The following is a 7806-nucleotide window of genomic DNA, read 5'->3' as shown; positions in this document are numbered from 1 at the left end:
AAATAAGGGAAAAGGTACCTGGTTTAATTAGCAGCTGCGGGAAGTTGGCAGCTGCGGGAAAGTTTTGTGTTCCCAGGAGGTGGGGACACGGGTGACTGGAAAGTTAACTTAAAGACTTGGGCCCTTTATAGTCGCGAAAGTCGCTTTCCAGTCGGCGGACGGGGTGGTCCGCCTACCCGGGTCAGAGCGAGGTTCAGCTTAGGGCTGGTTTGTTTGTCAGAAGGGACGCCTTCTGTGTGCTCTGACGCCGTGGGGGAGCCGGTGTAGGCTCTGGGAGTCGGTGTGACTCGAAACAATAGCAGAGAGGTTACTGTAACAGCTTGTAGCCCCAAGGTAGCAGGTTCTAATCCTGGTGTGCGTGGTTGTGGTTCATTTGCATTTTACAAACATAGGTTGTGTGGATTCAAAGTTTGAGATCCCTAAAGAATCCCCCTTAGGCCTGGTTTTGAAACACTGGAGAACTTTAACTACTCCTCAGACCACTTTAGAGAAAGAGGAGCTGTGTAAACTGTCTATGGATATCTGGCCGATGTTTGGGCAGTTGAGAGGATTGGCTTGGCCGGAATTTGGTTCGTTTGAGTTGGATACGGTGCTTCAGTTAATTAAGCTTCTTCATGTAGAACAGAGGTGGCGGGAAGTCCCATATGCAGAGCTGTTTTCGCGGTTGATAATATGCCGTAAAATCGACATAGGAGATAAGGGCAATAAAAGTTCAGGAGAGACGGAAAAACTGGAAATGGTTTTAGGAAGAGGGAGAAAGAGAGATCGAGTGAAGGCTGCTCCTGTCCCACAAATCTTATTTAAAAACACTGGGGAAAATGATTTGGACATGTTAATATCACCTGGCAGGAGAGTAGGTAGCCCGGGGGCTGGGCAGATCGGGCTCCCCTTCCCCGCTGCGGGCGCAGCGGGAGGGGTTGGAGCGGCAGGAGCTCTCGGACCGGCTCCTGCAGGCGCTGCGGGAGCTGGACCGGCGGGAGTCGTGGGGGGGCTCCCTGGCGTGGGTATGGCTGCGCCGGGGGGAACCGGACAAGTTGGAGCCCCTGGGGGAGTTGGCTCGGGGGCGGCGGGAGCTGCCCCGAGCACGGTTAGTACGGGATCTGCTGCCATAGCAACAGGAGCAGGCACTGTGGGAGTGACTGGGCTGGGGCCAACCCCGGCTGCGGTGGCAGCGGGGGGAGGAGCCCCAGCAGCGATAGCGGGAACAACAACAATCCCTGGAATTCCGGGAGGGGCAGGGGCGGTGCTGACAGGCGGGGCCTCTGTCCCTACTGACCTGGGAGGTGGGGCTGGAGCCGCCCCCTTTCCCACGCCTCCCCCTGCCGAGGGGGGGCAGCCCACCTTTACGGGAGGGGGAGAGAAAGAGGAACCGAAAGAGTTTACAATCTCTGGCTCTCATGAGGAGAGAACAGAGACGCAGAGACAGGGCAAACTAGTTTCAGCTGCTGAGAGAAGGCAGAAGCGAGGTTTACCTCCGTTTGATAAGAACGCAGAAGCAGAGGGCGAATTAAGTGACAACTTGGAGGAGGAGGAAGCAGACCCACCTGTAGTAAGGCCAAAAACAAAGGGGAAGAGGGCCCGTGAAGCGTTAGCTGCCCCCGACCCGATAGCAGGTAGAACAAGAGCAAAAGATAATCTACCGCTGGAAGCACCCTTAAGGCAAGCTGTAACCAATCAGGGTACAGTATTAATAAAGGTACCTTTCTCGCTGCTTGAGTTACAGCAATGGAAAAATTGTGTAGGGACGTATAGAGATAACCCTGAAAAGATGGCAGGTTATGTGCAAAGAGCAGTCAAAACTCAGAACCCTGACTGGGATGATCTGGAAGCTATAATGGACACGTTACTAGACCAGACAGAGAAGGAGATGGTAAAAAGAGCTGCTCAAAATGCAATTGAAATGTTAAAAACTTCTGGGCAGTTTCCAGGGGAAGACATAAAAGACATTTTTCCCCCTGATGATCCCCACTGGGATCCTAATGTGCCAGCAAATTTGGAAGCACTGAAACGGTATCAGGACTGGGTAATTTATGGATTTCGGCACGGGGTTCCGAAGGCGATAAACTGGTCCAAAATGTATGAGGTTAAGCAAAATACTAATGAGACACCCACAGACTTTTTAAACCGGTTAAAGGATGTCATTAAGAAATATACCGACGTGGACATAGAGTCAGATCTGGGAAAGAAAAATCTGGTGTATTTGTTTATAGGACAGTCCACAGATGATATAAGAAGGAAACTGCAAAAAGCAGGTGGTGATAAGAAGGATATTGGTGATCTATTAGAGATAGCTTGGACGGTGTATCGTAACAGGGAGCAGAAGAAGAGAACAGGGGGGATGGAACCAGAAGGTGGTTATCATCCCAAGCGTAGCCCCAGGTACCATAGGTCCAATCGTCAGAAGGACATAACAGACGACAGGTGCTCTTATTGTAAAAAGAAAGGACATTGGAGAAAAGATTGCCCGGACCTGAAGAGAATTGAAAACCCTCTCCCCCCACCACCACCACCAACCCCTCAGCTGACTGTGAGTCAGGGTGTGTGAAGGGAACTGGAGGTTTCTTCCCCAGCAGAACCTCTGGTTAAAGCTAAGCTGGAGGGGGAGGATATTGAATTTCTGGTTGATACAGGTGCGGCATACTCTGTGTTAAATACGGTGGAAGGAAAACTCAGTAATAAAGCCATAACTGTGGTAGGTGCTACAGGGGTAAGTGAGACAAGGCCATTTTTTTAAACCTTTGAAATTCAAATTGGGTAAACACTGGGTAACTCATCAATTTCTTTACATGCCAAATTCTCCTAGGCCTTTGTTGGGAAGAGACTTACTGGAAAAATTAGAAGCTGAAATTAAATTCAGCAAGGGGGGAGACATAAAAGTTATAATTCCAGACACTAAATATATCGAGGCAGCTGCTTTCTTTATACAGGAAAATCATGGAGAGATCCCTGAAGAAGTTGAAAATGCTGTCATACCTTTAGTCTGGGCCAGCGAATACCCTGGGAGGTCAAAGCAAGCTGAACCAGTAAGCATCACACTCAGGCCAGGAGCAGTCCCGGTAAGGCAAAAACAATATCCTTTGAAATTAGAAAGCCGAAAAGGCTTAGCGCCTATAATTGAAAAGTTTCTCAAATTTGGTTTACTGGTAGAGTGTGAATCCAGATTCAATACCCCCATCCTACCAGTGAAAAAGGCTGATGGCAAAAGCTATCGGCTAGTCCAAGATCTTAGGGCCATCAATAAAATAACTGAGGACATCTACCCAGTGGTGGCTAACCCCTATACACTCCTAACCACATTGACAGAGGATTTAGGATGGTTCACAGTACTCGATCTTAAAGATGCCTTTTTCTGCATTCCTGTGCATAAAGACAGCCAAGAAATTTTTGCCTTTGAGTGGGAAAATCCTGAGACAGGGAGGAAAACACAACTAACCTGGAGAGTTCTCCCCCAAGGCTTTAAGAACAGCCCGACAATCTTCGGGAGCCAGTTGGCAAAAGAACTGGAGGACTGGAGAAGGCAGCAGCAAGAAGGAACTGTCCTGCAGTATGTAGATGACATCTTAATTGCAGCCAGGACCCGGGACCAGTGCATCGAACTCACTGTAAGTCTCTTGAACTTTTTGGGGCTAAGTGGGTATCGGGTCTCAAGAGAGAAGGCACAAATAGCCAAAGAAACAGTCATCTACCTGGGGCTTGAAATCTATCGTGGGCATCGGCGACTCAGCACAGACCGAAAAGAGGCCATCTGCCGTCTCCCAGAGCCCTACACTGTACGAGAGATGCAGGCCTTCCTGGGAATGGTAGGATGGTGCCGGCTGTGGATAGCTAACTATGGGTTGCTAGTCAAACCTCTGTATGAGGCCCTGAAAACGGCCAAAGAGGGAGTTATAACATGGACAGATGAAACCAGAGATGTGTTTAAACAACTGAAACAGTCCTTGATGTCAGCTCCAGCACTAGGATTACCAGATCTAACTAAACCCTTTGAACTGTTCACGCATGAGCAATTGAATGTTGCTCTGGGAGTGCTGTCACAGACTCTGGGAAGCCAAAGAAGAGCTGTGGCTTATTTTTCTAAACAGCTGGACAGTGTTAGCCAAGGGTGGCCGGGGTGCCTGCGAGCTGTGGCAGCAACTGTTATCCTGATTGAAGAAGCCCGGAAGCTCACCCTTGGGCAGCACATCACCGTGTATGTACCCCATGCAGTTCAAGCCGTGCTTGAACAAAAGGGAGGCCACTGGCTGTCCCCCAGCAGAATGCTTAAGTATCAAGTTGTGTTGCTGGAGCAGGACGATGTTACTTCGAAAACAACATCTATTGTAAATCCAGCTATGTTTCTGTCCTCAACACTAACCGACAGTGTCCCTGAGCATGACTGTTTACAGACCATAGAAGAGACTTACTCCAGTAGACCAGACCTGAAAGATATGCCTCTGGAAGATGCAGACTGGGAACTGTATACGGACGGAAGCAGCTTCATGCGAGATGGTAAGCGCTTCACAGGGTATGCAGTGACGACCAGAGATGAAGTGATCGAGGCAAAGGCCTTACCAGCAGATGTGTCATCTCAAAAGGCAGAGCTAATCGCACTGACAAGAGCCTTGGAACTGAGCGAAGGAAAGAAGGTAAATATCTGGACTGACTCAAAATATGCATTTAGTGTTGTACATGCCCACGGAGCCATCTGGAAAGAAAGAGGACTACTGACAGCCCAAGGCAGTGGAGTCAAGCATGCAGACCAAATCCATGCACTCCTGCATAGTATCTGGAAACCGGAAGAGGTAGCAATTATGCACTGTAGGGACCACCAAAAGGGGAAAACAACTCCCGAGTTGGGAAATCATTTTGCTGATCGAGCAGCAAAAGGGGCTGCAGAAAAAGGCATCCTAGCGATAGTACCGCAAAAAGAAATTGACTTAACGAAATACACCCCTAGATATGATGAAAAAGACAATCAACTAATTAAATCACTGAAAGCTGAAATCAAGGAAGGGGGGTGGGCTGTCACACCCACAGGACAGGTTATAGTTCCACCACCGCTCCTTAGGGAAATAGCTCAACAAGAACACGAGGCTACCCACTGGGGAGCGGAAAACCTTCTAAAACATCTAAAGAAAACAGTGATAGGAACAGGTATGACTGAAGCTGTACAGTCCATAGTAGGTAAGTGTGAAATCTGCAAGCGAAACAACCCAGACACAACAAAGAGAGTGGTACTAGGGGTAACAAAGGCTGGAGACCAACCCGGAGATTACTGGCAAATAGATTTTACTGAGTTACCACCACGGGGGGGATATAAATACATACTTGTATTGGTTGACACTTTCAGTGGATGGCCTGAAGCATACCCCTGTCGCACTAACACAGCAAGGGAGGTGGTAAAAGCCCTACTTAACCACATAATTCCAAGGTTTGGGGTTCCTCTGGGAATGTCATCAGATAGAGGAACACATTTTATTGCAACAATAGTAAAAGAAGTATGCCGCATCCTAGGAATTGTCTGAGACCTACATACCCCCTATAGACCTCAGGCTAGTGGCAAAGTTGAACGAATGAATGGTACGCTGAAAATGCAAATTAGCAAAATTTGTCAGGAAACATCTATGTCGTGGGTTCAAGCTTTGCCACTAGCTCTGCTGAGGATTCGTATTCAACCAAGGCGGAGGGATAACATAAGTCCATATGAAATACTGTATGGAAGGCCATATCAGGCACCACACGTACCAGGGGATGTACACATAAAAGGGAGAGCCGATTTACAAAAATATTTGATTGCTTTAGGCTCTACTTTGCAGAAGCTCCAGAGGGTCATCGAGTTATCCAGACCCATAGGACTGGACACCCCTGCTCATCCTTTCCAACCAGGAGACTGGGTCTACGTCAAGTGGTGGAACAGCGACCCCTTGCGAGCCAAGTGGAGAGGACCATACCAAGTCCTACTGACTTCCCTCACCGCCGTCAAGGTCGCCGGCAGAGAACCCTGGTTCCACTATTCCAGAGTCAAGAGAGCATCAGCTCCTGGAGCAACCAGCAAATCAGAACCGGACACCGACGAAGAAGATGTGGAATAGGCTGTTCTTGCTGTGTATTCTGTTCATGCAATCGGTAACTATGAACCGAGTTTGGGACCAAAAATTACATGTGGCCCTAGTCCAAAATGTGTCAAAAATTCTTCGGAAAACCGAATGCTGGATCTGTACTCAGGTACCGGCAATTGATGATGAGAATAGTGATTGGCCCCTAACTGGCATCTTACTAAATGGGACAAGCTTTGGTAAGTCCATGATAAATTTCCCAGGAACCTGGAAGCCCGTTACAGAAGCTTATTATCCGGTGGCCCTAAGCAACGTGATTTCTAATCAGGATATTGTTCCCTGCGTGATTGTAAACGCTACAGGAAAAATCATTCTCCCCCCCCACTGCGATAAAAACAATTCAAAAGAAGAGATAAATCCAGCAATTGTCGCAGGGATGGCACAATTCCCTTTGAGATTAACTCCTCCTCAGGGTTCAGGATGGTACTGGATCTGTGAAAAGGAGGCCTGGAAAGTTCTGCCCCTTGATAAAGATCGGGCCTGTGCCTTAGGGGCAGTGATCCCAAATATAACAATTCTCGACCCAATTGATGAACAAAAATGGGATAAAACCTATCCAAAAGGAGTGAAAAGAACTAACAATCCCCTTATTGAGCGCCCTACAATTTTCCACAGCGTAGTTAGAGCCCTAGTCCCATCTCTAGGAGTAAGTGAATTGGAGAAAGCAATTGTAAACATTTCAGCTGTCATGGAAAACATTCAAGATCACACCTTAGATGCAATTGAAGCCCTAAAAGAACAATTCCAAAGCTTATCTCGTGTGGTGGTGCAAAATCGAATGGCCCTCAATTTCTTGCTGGCCTCACAGGGAGGCGTATGTAAAGTCATCAACACCAGTTGCTGCTCTTATATAGACCAGACTGGTAGAATTAATAATGATTTGGCCGCAATTCGAAATGAAACCAAAATCCTACACGAAATATCTCTGGATGATGTCTCCCTAGGTATAGGAGATGTCCTCCACAAACTCACTTCATGGTTACCGAATTGGACATGGATGAAACAACTGTTTATTCTAGTATTGTACATACTTAGTGTTAGTATAATAGCTCACTGCATGTACAGATGTTATAACTGTTGTAGATGTAGGTAGAGATTGGACAAAACTTTTGGGTTTTGTCCAGTCTCTAAGGGGGGACTGATGCCTTAAACCCCTAAGGTTTTTTCATTTTTCTAATTTTATAAGCCTTACAAGTTTTATAGGTAATAGAAGTAGATTTTAGAAATAAACCCCTTTCTCCCTCCTCCCCGTAGTATCCCTTATACATTCCTCAATCCTTTCACCCCATTCCATACTCCCTATATCACCCTATCCCCATATCTAGTAGAAAATGTTTAGTCTTTTAGTCAAGGCAGGCCTGTCTTGTTTGGAGAACGCTTGTATCTTGGCCTAAACCGCAGGACAGAGTCAAAGAACTGGGTCACTCTGCTCTCTGTACCCCGAAGAAGATGAAGATGATGAAGAGGGGGTCCCAAAAAGCACCCCAGACCCAATTTCGAGAGGCGGGCCAGGGGGTGGACCAGGCCAAAAGTTATAGGGTGGACACACTTAGGATTGGCCAAATATTACTATAAATGTAACATCTCGGGCACAGCCCGGGGTGCGCGCGTCGTAACATCTATTGCCTTGGCATAATTAAACCCTTTCTTATCTCACCCCAGCTAAACAGCTCCTGAATTTTTTTCGTAGCACCTAGCTGAGCAGGCATCA

The 7806-nt window shown here is 47.5% G+C and overlaps 1 pseudogene; it reads left to right on the top strand.

Annotated features, from left to right (window-relative positions):
• Positions 1-908: 908 nt before the first annotated feature.
• LOC113962144 lies at positions 909-6071 on the top strand (annotated as a pseudogene).
• The last annotated feature ends 1735 nt before the right edge of the window (positions 6072-7806 follow it).

Source organism: Neopelma chrysocephalum, unplaced genomic scaffold (assembly GCF_003984885.1).
Source record: "Neopelma chrysocephalum unplaced genomic scaffold, ASM398488v2 Primary Assembly neopelma1_111407, whole genome shotgun sequence".
Taxonomy (NCBI): Eukaryota; Metazoa; Chordata; class Aves; order Passeriformes; family Pipridae; genus Neopelma; species Neopelma chrysocephalum.
The sequence above is the reverse complement of the archived record's forward strand: the minus strand, read 5'-3'. Positions and strand labels throughout refer to the sequence as shown.